The sequence below is a fragment of the Pelobates fuscus genome, chromosome 3 (genome assembly GCF_036172605.1).
Source record: "Pelobates fuscus isolate aPelFus1 chromosome 3, aPelFus1.pri, whole genome shotgun sequence".
Classification (NCBI taxonomy): domain Eukaryota; kingdom Metazoa; phylum Chordata; class Amphibia; order Anura; family Pelobatidae; genus Pelobates; species Pelobates fuscus.
In genome coordinates this window covers 361372840-361389266 of record NC_086319.1, presented here as the reverse complement: position 1 = coordinate 361389266, position 16427 = coordinate 361372840, and the positions used below count along the sequence as shown (strand labels likewise).

General features: G+C 43.7%; 1 pseudogene; it reads right to left on the bottom strand.

The window, feature by feature from the left end:
• Positions 1-7061, bottom strand: part of LOC134603374 (long-chain fatty acid transport protein 2-like) — a 71014-nt pseudogene extending 63953 nt beyond the window's left edge.
• Positions 7062-16427: the final 9366 nt, after the last annotated feature.

The window sequence follows — 16427 nt, the reverse complement described above, 5'->3', positions numbered from 1 at the left end:
TGTTCTCCTCGCTGGCATTCTGGCTCTGTAACATTATGCATACAGAGCCAGTCTGCCAGTGAGCTCAGGGATAAGCAGAATTCGTTTTCTGCTACCAGTTTTTTTTTTTGTTTCTAAAACAAATAGGTGATACCTGCTTATTGCCAAGTAAACAAGTATTATTTGGTGAATACGCTTATAGTCAGTAGATAAGTGCCTAATCCATCTCTGGAGTCAGAGAGGAGACTCCTCTAGCAGGCTTTGCTCTGTACATGGCAAATCTACAAAGCTAAGCAGACCTGGCTATGGCTCAAACTGGTATGGGAGACCAGTCTATGCTGACACTGATTCAATTCCATCAGATTCTGTGACTTGTAGAGTTGGAAGGTAGTCCCTTCCAAGCTCAATAAGACAGTGCATTGAGTTGACTATTATTTTTGCCCTATTCCTGATGTTATACCATGGGTAATATAACCTTCTGGCAGCATGCTGATGATGCATACTATGGATGAAGAAATCTGACTGGTCTGCATGCCCATGCGCATGCCCTATTCTCAGTTATGTATTGCTCACTACGTCACGTTTTTAATGGATGCAGTTTTCACTGGAACATTTTCAGTTTATACCTATTACAATTGTGATACCACTATTGCCTGCTGGGCATTTAGGGACTACTAGTTCGAGTTATATGTTATTAACACAGTATTATGCTGTCTAAAAGGGTTGGAGTCTGGGGGCCCTATGTCACAGGATGCTCTGAGGATCTACGATTTGTTGGGAACTCTACCCAACTCAGAGGTCCCCATTACTCATTCAATACCCATTGTAAAGCGCTGCGGAATTGGATTGCGCTATATATATAAATAACATATAAATAATACCAGGATTGGCCTGCTATGTCTGTGCCCCATTGATTGGCCTGCTATGTCTGTGCCCCATTGATTGGCCTGCTATGTCTGTGCCCCATTGATTGGCCTGCTATGTCTGTGCCCCATTGATTGGCCTGCTATGTCTGTGCCCAATTAAACGGCCTGCTATGTCTGTGCCCAATTGACGGCCTGCTATGTCTGTGCCCAATTGACGGCCTGCTATGTCTGTGCCCAATTGACGGCCTGCTATGTCTGTGCCCAATTGACGGCCTGCTATGTCTGTGCCCAATTAACGGCCTGCTATGTCTGTGCCCAATTAACGGCCTGCTATGTATGTGCCTATTTGCTTGGCCAACTGTTCTGTGTCCATTCGTTTGGCCTGCTGGGCCTATGCCCTTCTGGGAATATCACTGAGGAAAACACAGTACCCACCAGTGTCATGGAGATAGGCAAGTGTCCAGGCACACACCATTGCCATACTTTCCAAGAGGACACCAGTATACATCCATCTGAGTGTGGTGGGAAGGGTGAAGGCCCTAAACCTCATGTCTGAAGGGCAAGGTTTCTTATGATGACCCCGGGCACACGTCCATGGTTTACACCAGACCGGCGACAACACGCCTCCAAGGAGAACTTCGCACAGACAAGGACCGGTACTCAGATGACTACAGGGGACCGCGGTGTTTCCTTGTCTCTACCAACTAACTCTATATCTGTCTCTGGGTATCCATATAGGTATCAGTAGTTATTCCTGCCTAAGGTTGGCTCCAGGCCCTGTTCAGTGGGGCTTACTTGTTTTGCCTTCCGGCCTGATATTTGCCTTCTATCTGAGATAGAATTTTCGTATTTACCCTTATCTATGTTTATTTTAGTTTTTTTGTTTTCGTGACTTCCTTTTATTTTCGCTCGGGTCGTCGAGAGGCCTGACTTGACCTCCTCCGACCTCCCAGGCGCTCGTGGATTGCGGAGAACGTCTCCAGCTTTCCTCAGGCTACCAACGGTCATCTTGGACCCTGCGCGCACGCACGGGATCCGGACTGTCAGTTGGTAGTTTTTTCCATCTTTGTTTCCGTAGGTTGCCCTCACTCTTATGCTGATATTAGAATTGGTGTACCCTGCAGTTGGTCACCCCGAGTCTCTAGGGACCCTAGTTTGGATCGCAAGAGGGGCGGCCCTCCATCACCTCGATCCGAGGATATTTTATTTTCAGGAACGGAGAGCGAACCCCTCTCATATACAGACCCGGCCACTGACTTGCTATTAGAGGGCGCAGCCCTCCCTCAACCTCAGTCGGATACTGAGCTAGATACAGAGGACATGTTTGGGGTGACACTTTCCCATAGAGAGAACCGGTCACGGATGTAGACTCTCCTGTGTGGTTATTCACGGGTGCGGCCCGTTAAGGCTATCAACCGGACGCTATCACGGAGTTTGATCGCATTATTAGAGGGCGCGGCTCTCTCATACGCTCGACGCGCTACGGTGCTGTCCTTTTTGTTCATCACTCAGGCTTGTACCTGTGCAAGACATTGATGACTGCATAGAGGGGCGCCCCTCCGGCATTCTATTAGATCTGTTGTCCGTGCTACTGATCCCGTTATGGAGGACTGCCTGGTCATGCAAGGTATACATATTTAGACTGGATCCCTCTATTTTATCTCCGGTAATGGATCGACTGGACCCCGGATCACTGAACCACACGCGAGAAATACCCTCAGAGGTATACAGGGGGAGACTCCCACTTATTTACACACACTCCTGGAGATGGTAGGACTAACGGATGAGCCTCGGGTAGTACGAGAGTACAGGTTTTGGTATATTCTGCACCATATATATCGGGGAATTGCTTTCAGTTTTGGATATCCAGACCATTGCGCACGTGTTGCGCAGACAGTTTCTCCCATATCAAGATGACAGGAGATACAGAAACCTTCATGGAACAGACGGGCGATGTAGATTAATTTAGAAATAAACAAATATGTTTAAATGTCTATCTGTTCCTGTCCAAATCTGAGATGATTAAATTGCGTATACGCAGAAGTAAGTTCACACTGACACATGGAGTTCAGGTTAAAAGCACTTCAGAAAATTTAATGGCATCTGGTTAGAAAACGAGTATGCAGACCCTTTTAAAGGCAAAATTACATCATCATTGAATATCAGATAATAACAAATAAACATCATTAATTGGATTAAATGTTAAGTGTCTGGGTTAGTGTCCACCTATCAATATTATTAATTGGCTCAGGGATTTGAGTGACTAGCTAGGTGTCCTCCCACCGGGAGGTGGTATTGTTCTGGACACGGGTGTGGACAGAAGGCTCAAGCGCCATCTTTCCCAGCATGAGGTTTACTCGGTGGAAAGGGGGGCTTGAGCGTCATTTTACACAGTCAGTGATGTCAGGTCTTGTGGTCAGGTGCAAGGTTCTCTTATGAATAGAACATTTCATTAGTACAGTGTTCTCATGGCCTTGGCTCTGGACTTGGTTATACTTTGTTGCATGTTACAGGAGATTCAATAATTCCGCAGTCAGCTATGTCTTTATAGAAAATACAGTCTCTGTTCATTGTATTAAATGTGCTGGGAAACTCTGTCATGTAATGTAGTTTGAAATGGATCAAAATTGAGGATCTGTCAGGTAATGAGGACAAAATGGAGGGTCTGTCACAATGTGAGGTTAAAATGGAGTTAGTACAATAATTCAATACAAGTTCAATAAAGATTTTTTTAATAATTCTACATCACGGGTACTGTCTTGCTCAGGTAACAAGACTAGAGAAGGCCTACTACCCGGTCTGAAGGTAAACCGTGTGCATGGATTGCATGGTAAGACTGGAAACCCCGGTTGTCTTGAGTTCCCCGGTCATTACGATCTTGGGATAAGATGGCGGTACTGCCCCATCTCCTCGGAGCACATACCCGGTGACCAGGTTTCGGATGGTGGGCCTTCCATCTATACTCTATATATCCCTCAAGGGAGCTGTTTTTGTTTTGGATTCGCACTAACCCACTTTTTCAACTACCGCCAAGGAGACCTACAAGTCTCTATAGAGGTACCTGGTGTGCCCCGACTCCTGCACAGACACCAAAATCGGATCACGTCCTACTGCTGGAGTACGGCTCAGGATGGTGGCAGACTCAGACGGGGCTGCCGTCATTCTCTAACAGGACATCACATGTTTCGGACGGCTGAAGCTGGACCCTTTTTTTTTTACTGTATCTGCTCTCTGGAGTCGCCTGTCATGAGCGAGGGGACTTTACGCCTTGCCTGCGCATTGGAGAACGCTATGTGCTCGTGGGACTCCAAGATAAGAAGGGAGGTACCCCTCTATAGGGAGACTTTGACTTCAATTATCGAACTCACATTCCTGGTCCCTTGTCCTCGGGTCTACTCTGGGAGTTACGTGCCTGGACAGTCAGGGGTACAGGGACCTAAGGGTCTCGCTATATTATAACCCATCTTGTAGGTGGCGTGTCTACCAGGAACCCCTACACAAATTTTGACAGGTCGGGCATGGAACAGGATCGTGCTACGGGTAATCGGATTATTTCACTCTCTCACTACAGCACGTGAGGACGTACAGCACGTGGTTTCCAGGTCCCAATCACCATTGGATCCGTACATCTGTCACTCTTAGACGATGACATATCTGGATGGGAATCTCCACTCCGGTTTACGCTTCCCATGCCTTTTGTATATTTCTAGGATTCTCTATTTCCAGACTAGTCGACCACAGTTCATCCACATAAGTTCAGTTCCGAACCCTGAATGGACGTCCTTTTGGAGTCTTTTCTCTACTGCAGGCGAGGATTACACAGTCCATTTGCTTTATTGGAATCACTTAGGATACGGCTGGTTTGACCACACTCTTGCCTGCATACTAATTTATTCTAGGATGAAACTTCTCACCGGGTAGGTCAGGAGGAAACGAAAGATCCTACTTGGTTCTATTGTGATATTGGTGGTGGACTTAGGCGCACTCTTGAGATTGGAGATCTACCTGCAAGGGCACGATCGGAGGAGCCACCTTATAGATCAAGAGTTGAGACATGGTGGCAATTTCTTCTCGCGGCCCTAAGTCCGCAAATGACCTTCGATATTTTACAACTACAGGAAAATGGCTGATAGGTCAGATTGCTGGCTCATGGACCGACTGCTAGGAAACAGATCGCAACACCACGTTCAATGGATCTACAGGCAGATGGTGTTTTTTATCCGTGTTTGAGATGCTTCGTCGGCTGGCATCTTCATTGATCCGTCTTCTGTCCTTTATCGCAGTTGTTATGTCCGTTTTGGATTACTCTGATATCTCCTGGAATAGGTACCAGCGACACAAACGGCGTTGGACTGGCGAATTGAGCGTTGAAACAGCAAATACGAAGCCTCCTGTCATGTTATAAAATTGTAGATTATGCTAGCTTTAGTGTACCTATAATCTTAATTTTATTAATGACAGGAGGCGAGTATTTCCCACCCATTTTTATCCCTCCCTTGTTTACTGTTAATAGTTTAGTTTTATCAGGTACGTATGCAACTCTGCTTGTTGTCTCTGCTACCTGTCACTTGTTCCTATGTCTGTTTTTCATATGTAGGGTTGGGATATCTCATATTAAGGTAATTTTGGTTGCTACATTGGGTACCTACATGTTTTGTTCAGAGTACATTTCATTGGCTAACCAACCCTTTCGATTCTGTTTTTTCTCTCGTTTCAGTTTACAGTCCTTCATCGCTATCTGGTTCGACCGTTACTCTCGGAGGGTGGACATCGTTGTATTCATCGTATCTAGGACTTTGTTTCTTCCCCATTATGTTTTCTGCCTTTTATTCTGTTTTGTCGCAGCTTGAAAGAGGAAATGATGCATGGGGAGGGGAGTTTTATAGTACCTAACTTTTTTCTGATTGGTTGTTTTTCTGTGCTTCTGTGGAGTTCTAGTAAAGAGAGACTTAAGCAAATACGAAGAAGCCTCCTGTCATGTTATAAAATTCTAAACAACCGTATCTGTATCTGTCTGTTTGTTCAAGTTGTTTGCAATGGTTTTCCTCTGTATGGGATTTATATTTAAATCAAAGCAAGATGGAAATTTGTATTACATAATATTGCATAAAAGGAAGCTTAAAGGGACACTATAGTCACCCAGACCACTTCAGCTCAATGAAGTGGTCTGGGTGCCAGGTCCCCCAGGTTTTAACCCTTCAGGTGTAACCATAGCAGTTTCAGAGAAACTGCTATGTTTACATTGCAGGGTTAATCCAACCTCTAGTGGCTGTCTTCCTGACAGCCGCTAGAGGCGCTTCTGCAACACTGGATGCGAAAGTTGCATTCCATCGTGCAGAACGTCCATAGGGAAGCTTTGAGAAATGCTTTCCTATAGACTGTTTGAATGCGTACGCGGCTCTTGTCGCTGCTGTGGAGTTCTAGTAAAGAGAGACTTAAGCAAATACTCGCCTCCTGTCATTAATAAAATTAAGATTATAGGTACACTAAAGCTAGCATAATCTACAATTCCAACTCAATAACTATATCCTTACAAGTATTTATACATTTTTGATTTAGGAATTTATTTATTTTTAGAATTGTTCCTTACCGGGAGCAGCAATTAATACTTTTGCACCGCTGGACTTGAAACAATGAAGAAACGACTTGGCTCGTATGTTGTAGTTCAAGCAAGCCATTGGGCATCCTATCTTAGCCAGTCCCAGCCAAGTCCAGATAAAAGCAGGTTCATTTCCTAGAAAAATGGCAACACAGTCCCCTTCTTGAAGTTTGGTGTACTGTTTCAGCGTCCATGCCAACTGGTTGCTTTTAAGATCTATATCCTTGTAGGTGTAGACCTCATCTTGGTAAAAAATAAATGTCTTCTGAGGCCTACTGGACACCTGATTATTAAACATGTCCAACATTAAAAAGGGGGGATCACTTTTAAGAGAATCTTCTACATATTTTAGATAGCGTATAGATTTGTAGAAAAAGTCCACATCCTTCCACAAATAGGGTAGGAAAATTCGCCTAAGCAACCAGAGAATGGGGAGACTAAGGAGAAACGCCGTCATGCCAGACATTTTCAGTGGTCAAATGGTGTAGCAGAAAGGGATAAATGCAGCCAAGTTTCAACGATGTCTTACAAGCAGAGACGAGTTCGTAACACAGAAATCTCTAAATGCACTTCTTAAAACAAGGTTGTACTCTGAACCGGAATTGTTTCATTTGACAGAAGACCTGTCACTTCATACATTTAACCCTTTCACCTCACTGTTTGCTCTCAGGTTTCCTGTACACAGTGGTGTGGATAGTTACTGCAAACTGAAAGAGTTATAATATTGTGTTAGCTGTTGTACGGAGGACAAGTTTCAGTTATGTTATTGTTCAAATGATAGATGGATTATTCACAATTCTACATGAAGATGTGTAAAGGCCTGAAATTTGAGTGGAACAAACTGGTTGTGGCAGACACTCCTCAGTGAATTCATCTGATTTAAAGGGGTGTGCTAGCAGGCTAGCCTAATTACTCTGATTAAAAGGAGCGTGCTGGCAAATTCCAATTCGTGGGGCAGGGGATCGGAATATGCTTTTCTAAAATACTTTGACATATGGAAGCAATATCAAGAGGTTTTAGTCTAGATAAGTAACCGTGCACGAATTTAAACAGTCTATATAGCTTGTAAATAGTGACAGCACAAAGAACCTCTGTCTGAAGAGTATTCAGTGAAGTTATTCTAAATCCGGTAACTTTGGAAGAATTGTGAAGCATCCACTCAGAAAACTGATTTGCTTAAGACAAACTTACTGCCTGGAGATGTTTAAGTGATACAAAACAATTCATTTTAGGGGGGAAAAAGCAAACACTATATGTATCCTTTTTTATAGTAACTTTATTTGATTTAATAATGCCCCATTGGGCACTAGTAGCTTGTCTACCCCCTTTTTAATAATAATAATAATAATAATAATAATAATAATAATAATAATAATAATAATAGTAATAATAATAAAAAACAACAACAAACAAAAAAAAAGTGTAAAAGATGAAGAAACTAACCGTGAATCCATTGGCTGGTGAGGTTATTCCACATCCCATCCAAAGTCACCGCTTTACGTGGGACAATCAAAGGCTTCTTATAGAGTATTATTTGATTGGACCAATCTCCAGGCTCAGAGCACATACATCATTTATTTTTCTACCTGCAAGGACCGAATAGATATTTATTTTTGTTCTCAAGAACATGCTTTCATATTTTTTTGTCTTCCTATGAAAAAAAACCTTTTATGCTCCCTTTTTGACTTTTTTTATGCTGAGTATCCTGAAATATCTGTTGTTATATGTCTTATTGTCCGTGCTTCCTTCATGTTAAATTGCTTCTTAGCTGTGCCCCTGCTATGTCCTGTTTGTGTGTTTCCCTATCCATCTAACTCAGACTGACCTATCCATGATCCTAAACTCAGTATGAAGGAACTCTTTATTCACATTTGAACTGAATTGCAATCATTATATACAGATGAATGGCTTGCTAATACAAGTTGATCCATAAATTAAGCAAGCAAGAGTGACTCCCAGAGGAGTCTTAAGGAACTGCATTCTAGAGTAATATTTTATTTTCGTGCACAATATGAAGTCAGGACCCAATATCTGTTGCGCCATAAATGGAACCATTCTGTCTAATAAAACATACAAGTGAACTGTGGAATATAGGTTTTCTGTTTTCAGCAGATATAGATATACATACTGTCACAGCAAGGGTGCATAATTTATTATTACACTATGGAATATTGCTATTTAATATAACTTGTGTAGTGTATCAATAATTTGACCCCTGTGTAGAGGACAAATGGCAGAGAGGGATTGCTCTTTTGATCAAAAGGGGCTTCTGCAAGTTGTGAAAAGGATTTCCCTTTTGATCTATCAAAGGCCCTGCAATATGAAACTAGATTATGTCTAGTTTCAATGTAAACTAAGTGACTTTGACCATATGGCCTGAAACTCTCAATTGATAGTTCAATCCTTTGATATGGTAATGGTATTAGTTTCATGAAGACCCTGGTGTCCCAGTATCATATCCAAGAGAAACATTCATATTTACCCCACAGAATTAAGCCTCATTTTTGTTATATTTGGAATGTGACAAGCGCCATCTTCTAAACAAGCCCAAACATGGGGGGCCCAAACATGGGGGGCCCAAACTTGACCATAGGGGAAGGAATTGTGATGTCCGTCCTATTGGATCGCAAGTGGGGCATGTCTATGGAATAGGAAAATAATAACAAATTCGTAGATGCAATTATTATTTCTGTGGCAGATACATAAGAGAAGATAGAGCCAAATGTTTCCATTTGAATTGACGTTGGTCAGGAACAAAGGAGGTGCTCACTTATTATTTCTATAGGTAAGCCTTAACTCCACCCCTGGGCAAGACTTGATAATCCACAGGGTATACATCCAATCATTTGGAGGGGTGTCAGTGTACTTGCTTGGGCCCAAGATCTAATTGTGAGTACGTCACCATCATCCTTCCTTGCCAGAGACCCCCTGGGCAGAAGTTTTACTTTGAAAACCCAAGTGAGTAATGAGGACTTCTGTTATTTTATCCTTTTGTTTTTATCTGTTGTTGGTGTAAATAATTTGTTTATCGTATATTTTTGTATACACTGTAACTATTTTTTGCTCATAATAAACATTAATTTATTAAGTTCTGCCTTTGTCTGGTTAAGAATCACGTTACCTGAAGAGACTAATTAGTATTTTACAATTACATAGATATTGTGATATTTGGTGGGTTTTCATTAATTGTGAGTACGTCACCATCATCCTTCCTTGCCAGAGACCCCCTGGGCAGAAGTTTTACTTTGAAAACCCAAGTGAGTAATTAGGACTTCTGTTATTTTATCCTTTTGTTTTTATCTGTTGTTGGTGTAAATAATTTGTTTATTGTATATTTGTGTATACACTGTAACAATTTTTTGCTCATAATAAACATTAATTTATTAAGTTCTGCCTTTGTCTGGTTAAGAATCACGTTACCTGAAGAGACTAATTAGTATTTTACAATTACATAGATATTGTGATATTTGGTGGGTTTTTATTATTGATTTATCTGGGGGGCCAAGTCAGCCCATTTATAAATTGTCTTGGTGGTGGCAGCATTAAAATAGTAATAGTTATATTATGTTTATGGGTGGTGTTAAAGGTGGATTTTGTCATTATTTCCGGTCTAGTGCAGACAAATAGTAACCAATTACTCCCATCATCAATTAATAATAATAAACATGTGAACCAAACATAACTGTCTCTCCAATAGTTATCACATATATTGGGGGTGTCTAAAAGCACAGAATAACATAGCCAATGAGATCTAGATTTATTTAATCATTCAATTGAATTGTTTAATCATAAACAGGTTGTGTCTAATAATTTTTTATTAAATTTATTGACAGCGCCAATTGGTTATTATTTCACATGTTTTTTCATTTGTTAAATGATGTTATACACCTATATATTGTGCATTTTGCATGTGCTTTAGTAGCTTGACAAAGACCCTAAGGGGTTGAAACGTTGCTGTGTAGTTCCTGGTTCTAATAAAATTGCCTATATTTTGGAATTCGTTGGAGTGCATGGATTACTTTTTACATTTAATATTTCATATTTGGTCCATCTGGTACTGGGACTTTTTCATTGGAGCACCCTGGATTCCAAGACAGATGGGTTGAGTGCACTTCCACCTTCTATTGTATATCTAGTGCAGAAAAATAGTGAACTTTCACAACCACAACTACATCACGTACACTGCGTTCGTGATGCAGGGTGCGTTCGTGACACATACCTTCTAACATTTTACAAAGAGAGACTCTTAAAGACACAATGTCATGCCCCAATGAACTTATGCTCATTAGATTGAACATACAATTTTAAATATACTTTGTGTTAGCAGTTTTGCTAGCAAATGTATAGATTAGGTGAAAAACCTATTTAAAAATAGTTTTTTCTCCTAGCTGTCAGTCAATGCCTTGGCATTAAAGTGATGGCAGGATATTTAAGGAAGCTCCTTTGAGACTTCTTAAGCTGGAAATTACTCCTGCATGTTGTCTTTGGTAATTATTTTGCTGCAAAAGTGTTGGTTTAAGCTGAAAATTCTTGCAAAAGGTAGGAAAATGTTTATAATCTTTTCTGGTGGCTTTGATAGTTTCATTTCTACTTTTATGTTGTATGTATTCAATTTTGGATCTTGTATTTAATTGAGTTCAAATTGCCTTGTAGCCCTGTTTGTTACCATGGCTTGCTCTTCCTCTGCCTCAAAGAGCCGATGTAGAAGTGTTAGGTGAGCTTTGGTCATATGATTATAAAAGAGTGCATGTGGCTATACCTATATTAGGTGAATCTTAAATTATATACAGACATACTGATATGTATATATGTATTGATTGCAGCCCGAGACAGCCTGAAAGAAAGAGTTCTAAAGATAAAAAGAAATCAAAGAAATGCCATGCCTGTACTCCAAATGTCGAGGAGCCCACTCCCCTTCCCTGATGGGGGACTTATCAACTGGTAAGTCAGCAGAGTCAGCACTTCCTTTGCCTAGGGCGCCTGCTCTGTTAGGGCGGTAACTAACTGCTGCTTGGAATGGGGAGGAGATTTAAGGGGAGGGGGGAGGAAGATAGAAGGAGTGGGAGAGACATAGGGGGATATATATGGATTTAAGAGGAGGGGAGATATGGGGGTATGGATAGAAGGGGGAGAGATATGGATTTAAGGGGGAGATATAGGGGGATATATGGATGGAAGAGGAGAGGAAGATATAGATTTAACGATGGCAGAAGATATGGATAGAAGGAGGGGAGGGAGACATGGGGGGAGATATGGATGGAAGGAGTAGGGAGATATGGATAGAAGCAGGAAAGAAGATATGAATAGAAGGATGGGAGAGAGATATGGGTGATATGGATAGAAAGAGCAAGGCAGATATGTATAGAAGGAGGGGAGGGAGACAAAGGGGGGAGATATGGATAGAAGGGAGAGGTAGATGTAGATGGAAGGATGGGCTAGATATGGATGGAAGGGAGGACAGACATGGAAGTGGGGAAGACGCAGGGATGGAAGGGGAGGGAGACATGAATGGAAGGGGGGAGGAAGATATAGGTGAAAGGAGGGGAGGGAGACGTGGATGGAAGAGAAGGGAGATAAGGATGGAAGGAGGGAGAGACATGGAAGGAGAGGCATGGATGGAAGAAGGGGATAGAAGAGCAGGTATGGAAGGGGAGGGCGAGACATGTATGGAAGGGGGGGTAGAAGCAAGCGGAGTGAACAGTGCCATTTTAACAGCATTATGGGCCCCTGGGCAAAGCAGTGCACTGGGGCCCTGCCTACACAACCACTCACATGAATAAAAATGTAAATTATCGATAAAATTAAGCTTATATTTATTGGTACCTCCAACAAATGCAATACATTCATACACTACAAACACACAGACTGCTGAATACACACACATGGACTGCTGAATACACACACATGGAATGCAGAATACATACACAGAGACTGCTGAGTACACACACAAACTGCTAAATGCTCTCACAGATTGTTGAATACATACACACAGACTGCTGAACACACACAGACTGCTGAACAGACAGACAGCAGTGAGGGTTGCAGTGTTACACAGTTACATAGTTACTTTTTGCTGTTGATCCAAAAGAAGGGAAAAAAAAACATTTTGAAGCACTTCCAATTTTGCAACAAACTAGGAAAAAAAAATCCCTCTTGACCCCAGAATGGCAGTCAGATTTATCCTTGGATCAAGAAACTATTACCTTACAGTTGAAAAATTATATTATTGAATCAAGTATGCATCTAGTTGCTGTACATATTCTGATAAAACTACTTCTTCAGGCAGGGAATTCCACATCCTTATTGTTCTTACAGTAAAAAACAACAACATTCCTTTACCTTAGACTAAATCTTGTTTCTTCCGGTCTAAAAGCACGACCTTGTGTCCTATGTATAGTCCTGTTTGAGAATAGATTTTCAAATAATGCTTTGTATTGGCCCCTGATATATTTTTTTTTATTAAGTTATCATATCCCCTCTGAGGCAACGTTTTTTTAAACCAAAGAGGTTTCAATTTGTTAACCTTTCTTCATAGCTAAAACATTTAATTTCTTTTATTAATTTTGTAGCCCGCCTCTGCATTTTTTCTATAAGTTGCTTGTGCATTCTTTACACTGAAGTGCATAACTTAGCATTTTTCTACATTAAATTTAATCTGCAAAGTTTTGAGGGGTGCTGTGTCTATGTGTATGTTAGGGGTGCAGTGTGTGTGTGTGGTGCAGTGTGTGTGTGAGGGGTGCTGTGTGTGAAGGGTGCTTTGTGTGTGTGTGAGAGGTGCTTTGTGTGTGTGTGTGGGAGGGGTGCTGTGTGTGAGGGGTGTTCTGTGTGTGTGTGAGGGGTGCTGTATGTGTATGTGAGGGGTGCTGTATGTGTATGTGAGGGGTGCTGTGTTTATGTGAGCGGTGTAGTGTGTGTGAGGATTTAAGTGTGATTGAGGGGTTTAATGTGTGTAAAGTGTGCTGTGTGAGTAAAGGGGGTTGAGTGTGTGTGAGGCGTTCAGTGTGTGTGTGTGTGTTTGTGTGAGGGGTGTTGTATGTGAGGGGTGCTGTGTGTGTGTGTGTGTGTGTGTGTGTGAGGAGTGGCGTGTGTGTGTGAGGGGTGCTGTGTGTATGTGAGGTGTGCTGTGTATGAGGGGTGCTGTGTCTGTGAGGGGGGCAGTGCATAGGGATAAGAGTTTTTTTTATTTAAAATAAATTAAAGAAAAAGCTTCATGTTTTCCCCACTTGTCTTCTTACCTATGATGAGGGAGGTGGGGGGAAAACCGTGAGCCCTGGTGGTCTGGTGGTGAGTAGTGTTTTTTAGGGTGCAGCTCCTCTGGCTGGAGGCTGTCTTCACTCCTCCCCTGAGCAGACACTCCAGACAGTGGCATTACTACTGAGACAGTAAGTAACACACCAAATGCTGCCCCTATGCCACTCTACAGTACCCCTAATTGCAGCACCTTAATCCTCAACTACAGCCCCTTACTCTCTATTACAGTCACCCCAATTGTAGCTTCTACATTACAGGTGCATCTCCCCAATTCCAGCCCCTAACCCCGTACTACAGTCCCTATTTCCCCTACTACAGCCCCTAACTTCCCCACTAAAGTCCTTACCCCCCACTACAGTCCCATATCCTCCCCACTACAGCCCTTCTCCCCAATTGCAGCCATTTACATCAGCCTCTAACACCGCTACATCAGCCTCTAACACCGCTATATTTCCTAACCCCTCAATTACAGCCCATACACCTCACCTACAGCTCCTGTCCCCAAACTACAGTCCTTTACTACAGTCACTAATTCTTCATTTACAGCCCGTATGACCCCACTGCAATCCACTACCAGTGCCCCTACTGAGATTAAGTTCTGAAACTGCCCCTGTGCAACTGAATGGAAACATTTTTGCAGGGACTGCTTTCACATAATAGACAGTAAAGGAGCCTCCACATCAGCTGACATTGTAAATCTGGCTAAGCAGGGTAGCTGGAGACAATCCTAATTGCTAAGATGTAGCCTGGCCCTTCAAGTATAAAGCTTTACAATACATTATTGTCCAGGAAAACAGAGTAATAATGCTGATGGATTGTCCCGGCAAACTGAACTCGAAGCCTAAAGTAAACTATACCCGGAGTTCCCCAAGCTGGATATGGCTGTGTCTGCGAGAGTATGGATAAAAGGAGGAGCCATATTACGAACTAAGCAGAAAGGACTGATAAACACCCTGCTATGGCTCTTGTCTTATCCTTGCAGACATTATGAGACCAAGCGCCCTGAAATCCTACCACCTGTGCAGGGTATATGCTCTGATGCAGCCTGACAACTCAGGTCCGCTGCATGCAACTATTCATGGCCGGTCAAACCTTTAATTGGATGGCGAATCTACATCGTGCATGGTACCTGGGTGCTATTTTAACATCTAGGGTGTCTAAGGACAAACTATCCAGGGGTAACCTTATATGTGGAGTTTACTAATGTAAAAATGTATGTTTATGGTGCCCTGTTGTCTGGAAGTTAATTAGATTAGCAGTACTCAATCTAGTTATCTTTCAGACACAGAGTTGCCTGGGTTGGAACTTCATTGTTCTAGTTAGTGTCCCCCTGCCACGAGTCTGTGTATAAATCTGTGCATTGTAACCCAATAAATTATTCCTGTTTTCACCCTTCATCAAGTTTCAACGTTTCAATGTTTTTGGGCTTCTATATAGTAGTAAACACGCGGGAAAAGAAGAGCGCCTTTGGCGGAGATACTCTGGTCGAGTAATGGAGCTATGCCATAGAAATTAAATTAGTCTAAACAAATTTTGTTTGCAAATTATGCCTATTGTAACTCCTGAAAGTCACAACACAGTGATATTAACAGCTGCCATGCTCTGAACTTTACACAACTGAATACAGAGACTGACTATCCTTGTCAGCCAGTGACGTAACATTCCATTTGGAGATGGGAAGAGGGGAAAATGGCCAGCAGCTCATTCTCCCTTGTCTGCAGAGGCGGCTCTCTAATTAGGCGGTTTAGGCGGCCGCCTAAGGCCTCGCACTGGCGGGGGCCTCGCGGCCGCCTAAACCGCCGGTTGGCAGAGTGTGTCAGGTCCTCGGTCACTGACCGAGGACCTGACACCAGGAGAGGGTCCGGCGGCTTGCCCGGTATGCCGCCGGGTGTGAGGCCCCTCCTGGCTGCCAGGCCGGCCACCGCAGACACTGGTCTGCAGCTCCGCAGTGTGCAGAGCTGCAGACCATGTGACTCGCGAGAATTGGCCAATCAGAGCGTTGCCGCGGGTTACCACGGCAACGCTCTGAAATCTCGCGAGATTACACGGCCTGCAGCTCTGCGGAGCTGCAGACCGGGAGCAGTGGCCACCGGACCACCAGGGAGCCCATTGGACCACCAGGGAAAGGTAGGCTCTCCCTCCCCATCACCCCCAACCACACTCAGGCTCACCCCCGGCCACCATCACCCCCACCACCCTCAGCTTCACCCCCCACCACCATCACCCCCACCACCCTCACCACCCTCAGCCTCACCCCACCATCACCCCCCACCACCCTCAGCCTCACCCCCCACCATCACCCCCACCACCCTCAGCCTCACCCCCACCACCATCACACCACCCGCAGCCTCACCCCTGCCACCATCACCCCCACCACCCTCAGCCTCACCCCCCACCACCATCACACCACCCGCAGCCTCACCCCCGCCACCATCACCCCCACCACCCTCAGCCTCACCCCCCACCATCACCACCCTCAGCCTCACCACCCACCACCATCACCACCCACACCATCACCCCTCCCCACCATCACCCCCACCACCCTCAGCTACACCCACCACCACCGTCACCATCACCTCCCCACCACCCTCAGCCTCACCCCCCACCACCATCACCCACCATCACCATCACCACCCTCAGCCTCACCACCCTCACCATCACCCCTCACCACCATCACCCCCCACCACCCTCAGCTTCACCCCCCACCACCATCACCCCCACCACCCTCACCA